The sequence below is a fragment of the Herpailurus yagouaroundi genome, unplaced genomic scaffold (assembly GCF_014898765.1).
Source record: "Herpailurus yagouaroundi ecotype Mexico unplaced genomic scaffold, PumYag 29, whole genome shotgun sequence".
Classification (NCBI taxonomy): Eukaryota; Metazoa; Chordata; class Mammalia; order Carnivora; family Felidae; genus Herpailurus; species Herpailurus yagouaroundi.
The window spans coordinates 72,154,544-72,165,832 of record NW_024412377.1 but is presented as its reverse complement, the minus strand read 5'-3'; the positions used below and the strand labels follow the sequence as shown (position 1 = coordinate 72,165,832).

Here is an 11,289-nt window from a genome sequence, read left to right as displayed (position 1 = left end):
TTTTTAATTTTTTTTTTTAACGTTTATTTATTTTTTTGGGACAGAGAGAGACAGAGCATGAACGGGGGAGGGGCAGAGAGAGAGGGAGACACAGAATCAGAAACAGGCTCCAGGCTCTGAGCCATCAGCCCAGAGCCCGACGCGGGGCTCGAACTCACGGAGCGCGAGATCGTGACCTGGCTGAAGTCGGACGCTTAACCGACTGCGCCACCCAGGCGCCCCAACAAGTCAAATTCTAAATCCACATACACAATTTCAGAACCACATAGAATTTCCATGCAAACTTTGGTCAGCCCATTCTTAAATTTGGCTGAACATTTTTAACTTCAGAAACCAATGTCCACGTGGACTGTTTTTATGGCACAAATTTACTATGGCAAATTATTGGCATAGTGTTGAATAATAAAACTAATAAGGTTATTAAAAAGTAGTTATTTACATTAGAAAAATTGAAAACTCATTGTTCTCTGTCTTATCAATTTTTTCTCCCAGGTTTTGTCCATATGCATAAAGCAAAATGAAAATTTATATAATTTTCTGTGAATCTGAGTAATGGGCCCTTGAGTTTGAGTAAGGAGATCTGATTTTCCTTATATCTTTTTCTTCTAACTTGTCTGGGTAATTTCTTTGATTCTCTATCTTACATAATCATTATATCTATCACTGACTTGACCGATGTGTTACAGAAAAATATCAGAATCATAAAATTCTGTCAGAAAAATTGACCATAACTCATCTACATATACACCAGAGTAGTTCAGCTAGAATTCAAAAGTTCAGATCTGAAAGCACTTAATAAGCATTTTTATAGAAAAGCATTGTATAGGTTGCTTTTTTATTAATGGTTCCAAATGATTGGTCATATTTCTGTTCGAAAACATAAACATCAATCTCTGAGCGCCTCCCAGACAGAAGACTGGTTTTATTCATCACTTACTGTATCTCAGTGCCTAGAATAGTTCTGAGAAATAATAAGAGCTCAATATGTAAGAGTATACATTATATTGGTAAATTTTTGTAGATCAAGGTCAAAGATTATGCACTGTTTGAGAGAGTCAGGTAGAGTCATTCTTCTATGTCCAAGAAGGTGCCTGTCAGTGGTTTGTGATCAGAAAGTGGTAAATCATGTCAAGATGTTATATAATGTTTGTGGTCATCATAGTAATTCTGAGTATGGTTTTATTCACTTGTCTTTTTCCTTTCATTGTGCAGGTGAACTGAAGCAGGTTGACAATAATTTAAATTCTTTGTCAAAAGCATCACAATAAACTCTCAGCAATTTAGCAGTCATATCTATACATGAATTAGCCCCTTTGTGGATTATTCACAGAGGATACAATAAGCTTTATGTTCTACTGACTTAGTAGTTTACATATAGCCTCTGCAGGATTTTAGAACATTTCTCTCTTTTCCTCCTAGAGTCAGACATTGCATAAAACCATGGAAGCCAAAACACATCATTACCTTCCAATATGCTCCTTAAGGATGATGTGAGTCAGACCATGGATGAGCTTAGAAAGAGATAAGGTGAGCTCCAGATGTTGTGAATCAGTCAGAACCAATCCAGCATCTCTCTTGAGCATGGAATCAGTAACAAGAAAGACTTTGGCAAATGATAAAACAGGATAGGAAGCTGGGGAATTTTTCAAATCAGATATTCAGAATGTGTTTTCATCATTTGAATGGAAATGGTATAAACTCCCAACACATCAAACACCTGGATTAAATAGAGTACAGAAATACAGAGCAGAACAAAATATAAATTATTTGCAATTTACCATTCTTGCATTACCCTTGTCAGTGTTCCCCCATTAGCATAAATAATTCAAACTTTCCAAAATGACTTGTGCCCCAGTTGTTCAAATTGTAAAATAACTGACTACATTATGCAATGTTTTAAAATTGGGCTATGCATGGGGCGCCTGGGTGGCGCAGTCGGTTAAGCCTCCGACTTCAGCCAGGTCACGATCTCGCGCTCCGTGAGTTCGAGCCCCGCGTCGGGCTCTGGGCTGATGGCTCAGAGCCTGGAGCCTGTTTCTGATTCTGTGTCTCCCTCTCTCTCTGCCCCTCCCCCATTCATGCTCTGTCTCTCTCTGTCCCAAAAATAAATAAATGTTGAAAAAAAAAATTTTTTTAAATAAAATAAAAAAAAATAAAATTGGGCTATGCTTGAAAATTTTAAATTGCACTATTGTTTATGTAGACAAACTGGATATATATCTGGAAGAAAATTATTGGATTAAAGTTAATCTTCTAATGTTTATTAGTAATCATGTTGGTTTGGTAAAATATCTCAATATACATCTAACTACAGACTTGATCAAATAGTCACATTTGTATTTCCTGTGAATGTTTGGATTCCAAAAGATTTTTTCTCTTTAAAAAATAATTTTGAGAACCATTATAATAGTACTATTTTTTTAAGTTTTTATATAATTATTTTGAGAGAGAGAGAGAGAGAGAGAGAGTGAGTGCGTGCTCACAGGAGCGGCAGAGAGAGAGAGAGAGAGAGAGAGAGAGAGAGAATCTCAAGCAGGCTCCACACTGTCAGCATGGAGCCCGATGTGGGGTTCGAACTCACAAACCATGAGATCATGACCTCAGCCGAGATCAAGAGTCAAATGCTTAACCAACTGAGCCACCCAGGTGCCCCATTATAATAATACTATTAAGTCATGCTTTGACAACTCTTTGCCACAATCCAAAACTACAAAAATGATAGATACGATATAGTAAGAGAAAGATAAAAAATTATAGCTAAGCTCAAAACAAAGCAAAATGAGCTAAGCACAAAGAAGGCAATGGGGCAAAAGTGGCAGTCACAGTAGATTCTGTGTATGTAGAAACAGGCCAGGGACAACCAGGACTTTGGTACCCACAGAATAATGAAACTAAATCCATTTGGATGTGGGGGTTGAAGTCTGTCTCTTTGCTTGAAAACAGAGCCAATATAGGTTTCCCCGCCCATGAAAGGAAGCTGAAAAGAGCTGAAACCTAATATTTTCTGAGCTTACAGCTTATGTAAAGAATCTTGCCTGTTCTGGGCTGAGTGTGTTCTCCCAAAACTCATATGATGAAGGCCTAACACCCAGTACCTCATACTATGATTGGAGATGGGGTCTTTGAAAAGATAATTAAGTTTAAATGAGATCATTGGGATAGACTGTAATCCAATATGACTATTATCTTTATAAGAAGAAGAGATTAGGACACAGACACACTCACTAGGGAAGACCATGTGAAAACATTTGGTGAGGATGGCTGTCTACAAGCCAAGGGGAGAGGCCTTTAGAAGAAAACAACCCTGCTGATAACTTGATTTTGGAATCCTAACCTCTAGAACTGTGAGGAAATAAATTTCTGTTGTTTAAACCACCTTATCTGCAGTTCTTTTTTATCACAGCCCTCACAAAATAATACAACGACTAGGAAGGCAGAGTGACACAAACGCAGCCTCATAGTCAGGCTCCAAGTCAAGCTGTCCATTAGTCAGTCACAGAATGTGTACTAGCCCTTACATTGTATGGACCTGGGGTCTTAGCTAGAGGAAACAGGTTCCTACAAAGCTGGTTGGACACACTCACACAATCACTAGACAGGGATAGGGATGTCCAGAGAGAAGAGGGTGGGGGTGGGGGTGAGAATCCCATTCACGATTAGCCTGCACACCCAAGGTGCAAACCATATAGCAAAAAATAATACAAAAAATGAAGCCAACCACATCACCAATTGGAAATTTCAATACCAAATTAGAGAGCGATCTGAAAACAATTTTAAAATAGAGATATTTTAGAAACCTTAAAGAGATAAGGAACATTCTCCTTGATTAAAAAAAGATATGAAAATGAACAAATGAATATAAAACAAAAATTCCTAGAAATGAACATTATAGTTATTAAAACAAGAAAATCAATGGCCTTGTTATACTCTAGACTAGAAAGTTTCAAAAAAATAATAAATTACAAGACATTGTTGAGGAGTTCGCTCAGAATGTGACAATGCAAGAAAAAGAGCAGTTAATTTCTAGGGTGCATAAATTGAGAATCTAAACAATCATCTGATAGAAATTCCATAGGATAAGAAGAAAGTACATGGTAGAGAAGTAGCGTGCAAAGATAGAATAACTAAGAATGTTTCTTAATTAATGTATCTCGGACCCATTAAAAGCATCAGTTTCAAAAATTGGAATTATTAGATTAGATTTCCCAGATTAAAAGTAGGACAAAATGCAGGATTTTATGCTTTTTCACTGTGGACCTTAAGGACCTTTAAATGTAGAATTTAAAGTCTATGACATGTATATACCTTAGGAACTACACTGGTATCAAACAATCATACTTTGATGAGTGAGAGTTTTCCCTGAAGAACATGGATGCACTCACACTGTCATCATGGGTAATGATAAACCCTAGAGCAGAAAATAGGGCAGGCCTCAAGGCTGGGGGAGAAAGAACATATTTCTTTTTGGGATCTAGAGTCCAAGAAATAGAAGCTTAACAATATTAGTAATGGCAACAGGAAAAAAAAAAAAAAAAAAACTAGTTGGTGAATTAAGTCCCCATCTTCAAGGGGTCATATCTAAGTTCTAGTCCCACTGGTATTTTGAACATTGGTGAATCTGTGTTCTCACCCAAGAACAAAGGCCATGTAAGGAGTAAGCACAACAGATGTCTAATGGTAAAAGCTCTTATGAGTGCCTTATAAAATTCACCTACGTGAACTAAAGTGGCTGGTCCATAGTAGTTGGGTTCTAGAGTTCTCTGCCTAAGGAGTAACTTGGTATACATTTTATTCCTGCAAGGGCCATCTAAGTCTTAGTGAATTGGCCATGATCATGGGGGCTTAAAAATACTGGATGTATTAGTTTTCTCGGGCTTCCATAACCAAGTGCCAAACACTGAGTGGCTTAAACAACAGAAATTTATTTCCTCACTGTTCTGGTGGGTAGAAGTCCAAGATAAAGGTATTAGCAGGGTTGGTTTCTTTTCGGGCCTCTCTCCTTGCCTTATAGATGGCCATCTTCTCTCTTTGTCTTCACACAGTCTTTGTATACATCTGTGTCCCAATCTCCTCTTCTTATATAAGAACACCAGTTATTGGTTTAGGGCCCACCCATACCTCATTTTACCTTAAATACCACTTAAAGGCCTTTTCTGCAAATATAATCACATTCTGAGGAACTGAGGGTTAGGCCTTCAACAGATGAATTCAGGCACACATAATCCAGTTCATAATACTGGGCTATCTTCAAATGTTAGAACAGAATTACCTAAGACCAGGTTCCAGCAATGGACAACCAAACTTTTTGTGGCGACAACAGCAAGGAGGTGCTAAGAGGAGGCAAGCAACAGCAGGGAGGGGGCTCTCCAAAATCCAGCAGCCACAGATACTTGACCCTATGAGTGCCTCAAAGCTCCTTTGAAGGAGCCCTGACTTACAAACTTGCTTAACCTGCTCCTTAGAAAAATTTAAGAAGAGAGTTACTAGAAAACATTAGAATTTCTGGTTAACTCAGGGGCGCCTGGGTGGCGCAGTCGGTTGGGCGTCTGACTTCGGCCAGGTCACGATCTCTCGGTCCGTGAGTTCGAGCCCCGCGTCGGGCTCTGGACTGATGGCTCAGAGCCTGGAGCCTGTTTCCGATTCTGTGTCTCCCTCTCTCTCTGCCCCTCCCCCGTTCATGCTCTGTCTCTCTCTGTCCCAGAAATGAATAAACGTTGAAAAAAAAAAAAATTAAAAAAAAAAAAAAGAATTTCTGGTTAACTCAAACAAATGGAGGTTCAATTTGAGCACCAAAGAAAATGTGACTTGTCTTTATCTCAAGATGGGTAAGTGAAGCATGCCAATCATCATCTCAGAATGCAAATAAAACTTTTATTGCTAAAGGAGAAAAAAAGTAAGAAGTGGAGAAGCTGAAGAGGCAACTAAGAAAAATGGGGTTTAAGAGATGTGGTCCCACTGCTTACTTGAATGATGCTGTGTAGCAGATTTTGTTGAAGGTTCTGCTTGTGTCTGAGGGTAACCTACTGAAGTAAGTGTGTGAGAGGAATGTTAAAAACAAGTATTTGTTTTAGCACAATTCCTATAATCATGAGAATTTCAAAACTCCATATACCTTAATTGTTTTAAGGATTAAGAGAGAGAGAGGAGGAGGAGAGGGGCAGAGAGAGGAGAGAGAGAATCACAAGCAGGCTCCACACCATCAGTGCAGAGCCCAACACAGAGCTCAGTCTCACAAACCATGAGATCATGACCTGAGCCAAAATCAAGAGTCCTACACTTTACCAACTGAGCCGCACAGGCGCCCCACTCCATATAATTTTTAGAATTTAAAAACAAGTAAAATTAAAGGAACATGGAGAAGTTCTATATATGGTCTTAATTCTTAGATAAATTTAACTTCAGGGAGACTACCATTGCTCACAGAGCTGCTCCCTTGATAACTAACTAATCAATACCCTTAAGTCAAGTGTACAAATGCAGCCAATGAAGAAGAGGCACAAACATATTTATTTGTTCCTTCAGGAAATACCAATAAATATACAACAGCAAATGAGAGAGAAGAGGTCCCTGCTCTCACAGCATTTCTGTTTGTGGCAAATAAGAGTAATCTAAAGAGGGTTTAATAGAAGGCTGTTTACAAAGTCATAGGCAGAATGAAGGGAAGCTGTAAGGAATAGTGCAGTACTCTGGGTCCATTAATTTACAGCTATTATTAGATCTTCATAGATCTCAAGGAGCAGGTAAAGGGAAAGATACTAGAACCAAGAAGGAGAGTGCCCTATAGAGAGGGCCAGGCCACCTTGACAGAAGCTGTGAGTTTTAGTCAAGAAATTCAGTCAGCCCAAGGGGATAATCAGGAATGGAGTCAGAGGAATAATAGCTCCCAATTTTCTCTCCTTGCTCTGTGTCTCTTCTGTCAGGACACCCCATTGACCAAATCCAACCTGAGGCCAAAAGGCAAGGGAACCACTCACAAACCCACATAGGTCAGCCTCCAGGTCTAAGAGCTGGGTAAAGCAGAGTGGAGTCTTGATCTGGAGGGAGAATAGAAGATGTCTGGCCTGGCATCCCTATCTTTACATTCCATCAACTTGAGTCCAGTGCACAGAAGAGCTCACTCCCTTTTACACACACCATGTTGGACCCCGCCTCAATAAATGGCCTTTCCAAATATTTGATGTTTTATAGTAATGACAAAGAACTTAACTCTCAAGGAATTTGGACACTCATAAATGAGATCAACACTTACAAATTTCAAAGCATTTGCTTAAATTACTCCCAAAGGGTCTTTTATGAAAGGCTGGGAGTTCTTTCTGGCAAGGAATGGTAATAACAACAGCTTAGTCAAAGGTGGCTCCCCACAGCCTGTGCCTGGATAAGAAGACTTTAGAAACCTAGATTTTGAGTTGAAATTTAGGCTTCTACTAGAAAACAAAGTCTTTAAAAATTATCAGGGTCAGTAAAATGAACCAATATAAACTTTTTGTGTGTCGCTTCTCCAAATATCTAAAGAAAACATGGCCAAGGTCAACATCCCCTTCACCACTGTCCTTTGTTGCTCCAATACTCTGTACCCTTGTTTTGACGAATTACTGAAAATTTGTAGAGAGTATCCATTCTTTCCCTTTGTATATTTTAAATGTCTTGAATACCCTTTCATCCACGAGTCTCAAAGTATTTTATAAACATTAATTTTCCCAACAAATATGTGAGGTTAAAGTATAATTATCCCTTTCCTCCCAATTGTTTAAATGTAAGAAACACAGAAACGATAAGAAACCACACCCCTGGTCTCAGAGCACATTTCCTGCAGAATTGGATTCAACTTCCCCAGTCACTAGCAATCTTTTCAATTCTTATGCCACTGAAAAGAATATGTCAGTGTTTTATTTTTCATTACCCTACCCCAATAATTGAGGACCCTCTTAAGGAAACTAATGATTGTGGAGCGTGTAACATGAGTCAGGCGCTGTAAATCACTGATTTAAGTCAGTGATTCTCAAACTTCAATGCACATTCAAAGCATCTGGGAAGCTTTAAAAAAGTCCTGAGGCGCAGGCGCACCCCATGGCAATTAAATCAGAAACTTTGGAGGTAAAGACCACATATCATTGTTTATTGTTTTTTTTTAACTTCCCAGGTGATTCCAGTGTGCAGTCAAATTTGAGAAGTGGTGTTTGGAATCTTTATCGCTTAAAGTGTGGTATGCAGACCAACAGCGTCAACATCATCTAGATGTTTCTTGGCCATGCAGAATTTCATGTGCCACCCCAGACCTACTGAAACAATATTCATTTTAACAAGCTCCCAAGTGGTTAATATGCATACACAAGTTGGAAAAACACTGCCTTAAGTAACCAGAAAGCAAAAAAGGTCAGTGACACTATCCCCATTTTATAAATGAAGATATGTGTTCAGAAAGGTCAAGTAATATGCCAAGATTCTAAGACAGGGCTAATTAAAAGTTCTTATATTTTTAATTCCACCAGTTTAAACTGGACAAGGGGAGTCACATTTTTGAAAATTGATGAAAGCTTTGAAACCTCATCCACGAATTAACACAAAAGATTTTTTTACGTGTATTTTGAAGGATTTCTCATACCAAAAGGTTTCCATGCAAACCTGCAGAACCAAGGACCACAGGTTGTGAATACCACCCCTCCCTCTGCTCCCTACCCCATGACTCCATGACCTATATGATATAGATATTTGATTTCTATTCAAAAAAAAAGAGGTCTATAAAGAAAATAAGCTTTGTCTTAGATGGATAACCACATACACATATGCACACAAAGCATTTGTTCTAAACAGTCCAAATACTCTGGGAATTTAACAACCAAAAGTCCTTTTGGAAGGCACATTGACAGAAGGTAACATTGTACATGGGCTCTTCCACACACCTGTTAGCAGTTGAACCTAATTGTTCAGCAGCTGGTACTGATTTGGGATTCTTTCACTATATCTCATTATTCCTCTTCTAAAATTTTTTCTGGTTTGGAACTGCTGCTGCTGTTTTTGCACGATGTATATATTTTTAAAACTAAAAAGACGTACTTTGAAAGAACTCTGGAGAAAGAACTTCTTTATTATCCATTTTGTAGTCAAATTTATTTAAACTGACAGTGGTGATTATTAGGTGTGGAAAATCTAAGGGTAAGAAAAGATTTAACTAGTTGGCTATCCTTCATTTTCTTATACCTCTTTCTAACATTTAGGTAGTCTGGCTAAATTCATAAATATCTGGTTTGCAGATATTTGTGGATTAGAATTGCAAGGAATATTGTCATGAGTAGAGAAAGATGCCTTTCCTGGGTTGGAAACCCTCTGGAGTAGAAGTACACATAATATTATGTACACATAATATTAGCTAGATTTTAAAGCAAGATACCCTTGATGGAGAACTAGATAAACTAAGACATTTTAAGAAGCAACATGAGAGAGATGATAAAGACAAGATATTTAAAATATATAAAATAAAAAGAAAGTAATGGTGCATACAAAAAAAAAAATACAAGCACACATAAAATGATCACAGATCAAGTGATTATTTAAGAGTGTTTATTTGCAAGTCCAACATGGCTTTTCTTGAGTGTGTTCATACAACATCAAGACCACTGGCTATCTTTGAAATCAAAATGCCATGTGAGATTGGGCTATTGGGGGTAAAACACAGACCAAAGCATTCAACAAGCATGAATCACATCTCTCTCTCTCTCTCTCTGTCTCTCTCTCTCTCTCTCTCCCTCTCTCTCTTTTTAAGTTTATTTATTTTGAGAGAAAGAGTGAATGAGAGTGTGCAGGAGAGGCAGAAAGAGAGAATCACAGGCAGGCTCCACACTGTCAGTGCAGAGCCCGACACCGGGCTCGAACCCGCAAACCACCAGATCATGACCTGAGCCAAGATCAAGAGTCAGACACTTAACCAACTGAGTCATCCAGGCACCCCAAGCATGAATCACATCTTAATAATAACATAAAATAGGATTTTTAAACTATATTTAAAATAATCCATAGAGAAAGGAAAAAGAAGCTATTCCATAATTTTAAAATTCTTAAAGGCATATGATTAATAATTTGGTTTTTTAATAAACCTGGAAAATATAATATATTCTCCTAATTATTCTGACTTGGAACATTCACTAAATGACGGATGCTCCTCTGAACCCAGCAGATGGTCTTACAAGTACTACTCAGGTCATAACAAAGACTATGGGTCAATGGCATTGAAGGTTCTTGGAAAGTATTTGTACTGCCTGTCCTTAAATCTAGTTGGTAGTGTATACTTCTTCACCAATAAGAGCACATATGTCACTAGAAGTTATAGGTTTCGTTGAGATCAGAATATTTATTCTGTAGGTGATAGTTTGCTTTTTGTTATGATGGCAACATATATTTGCACACATATTTAGAACATGCACGATCTGTGTTTATTATAACAGACAACTTGCCTAAATATTTATAACCCTGAGTTGAAAAGTAGGAATTACATTAATCTGCATCACTATTGATGGAGCTAGGTTTGGATTTACCTGTTAGTGTTCTTATAAATCTCACTAATAGATGTAATAGAGGTCCCCTTAGCAATGTGCCCTCAAGTAATTCTGCAACCATAGCAATAGAAAGCATTAAAGTGTCTTGAGACAATTTTCCTTTAAAATAGTGTCTCTGTGGCTAGCCAGATATTTATTGTAACATTGTGCTTTATGTCTTTATCTTTTTTAATGCAGAATTAGCAATGATATTGGCTTCAGAAAGGAGTTATTGTATAGAAAGAATGCCCAAACGATGAAGAAAGAACAGATTTACTCACTCTTATTAAGGCAAGTAGCATATTTACAATGAATTAACAGAATAAATACATACTCATTTAAATATTATGATCTTCTATAGAATTAGATAAATGTTGACTTTAATACAATCAAAGTTGTATTTTTGGCGGACTCTTCAGCTGTTGCTAGCTTTGTGGAGCATATATGTTAAAAGACTGAGTGCAAATAGAAGGCCAATGACATAAAGTATAAATTAGAATCCATACTTCCTTAATTCATAACTTGTATCACATTTTCCTCCCAAATCAAACATTTGAGTGGTGATGAACCTAACCCCGACCAAGAGACAGCAATGTGTGGTGGAAGGAGTATGAGTCAGACTAGATTCTGATCCTGCCTCTGCCACCATCTAGCTGTATGACCTTGGACAGGAACCTCAGTGATTGGAGAATTCTGTGTCCTCAGTGTGAAATGACGCTTGTAGGGTATGATGATCTCTTCAGTCCTTGCCAGCTCTGTT

General features: G+C 37.9%; 1 long non-coding RNA gene across 1 annotated transcript in view; it reads left to right on the top strand.

Annotated features, from left to right (window-relative positions):
- Positions 1–11,048, top strand: part of LOC121041256 (uncharacterized) — a 56,886-nt gene extending 45,838 nt beyond the window's left edge. Inside the window, exons 3-4 of the long non-coding RNA XR_005795638.1 lie at positions 1,420–1,527; positions 10,728–11,048. This is a non-coding gene — a long non-coding RNA (uncharacterized LOC121041256). The remainder of the gene's footprint in view (positions 1–1,419; positions 1,528–10,727) is intronic.
- Positions 11,049–11,289: the final 241 nt, after the last annotated feature.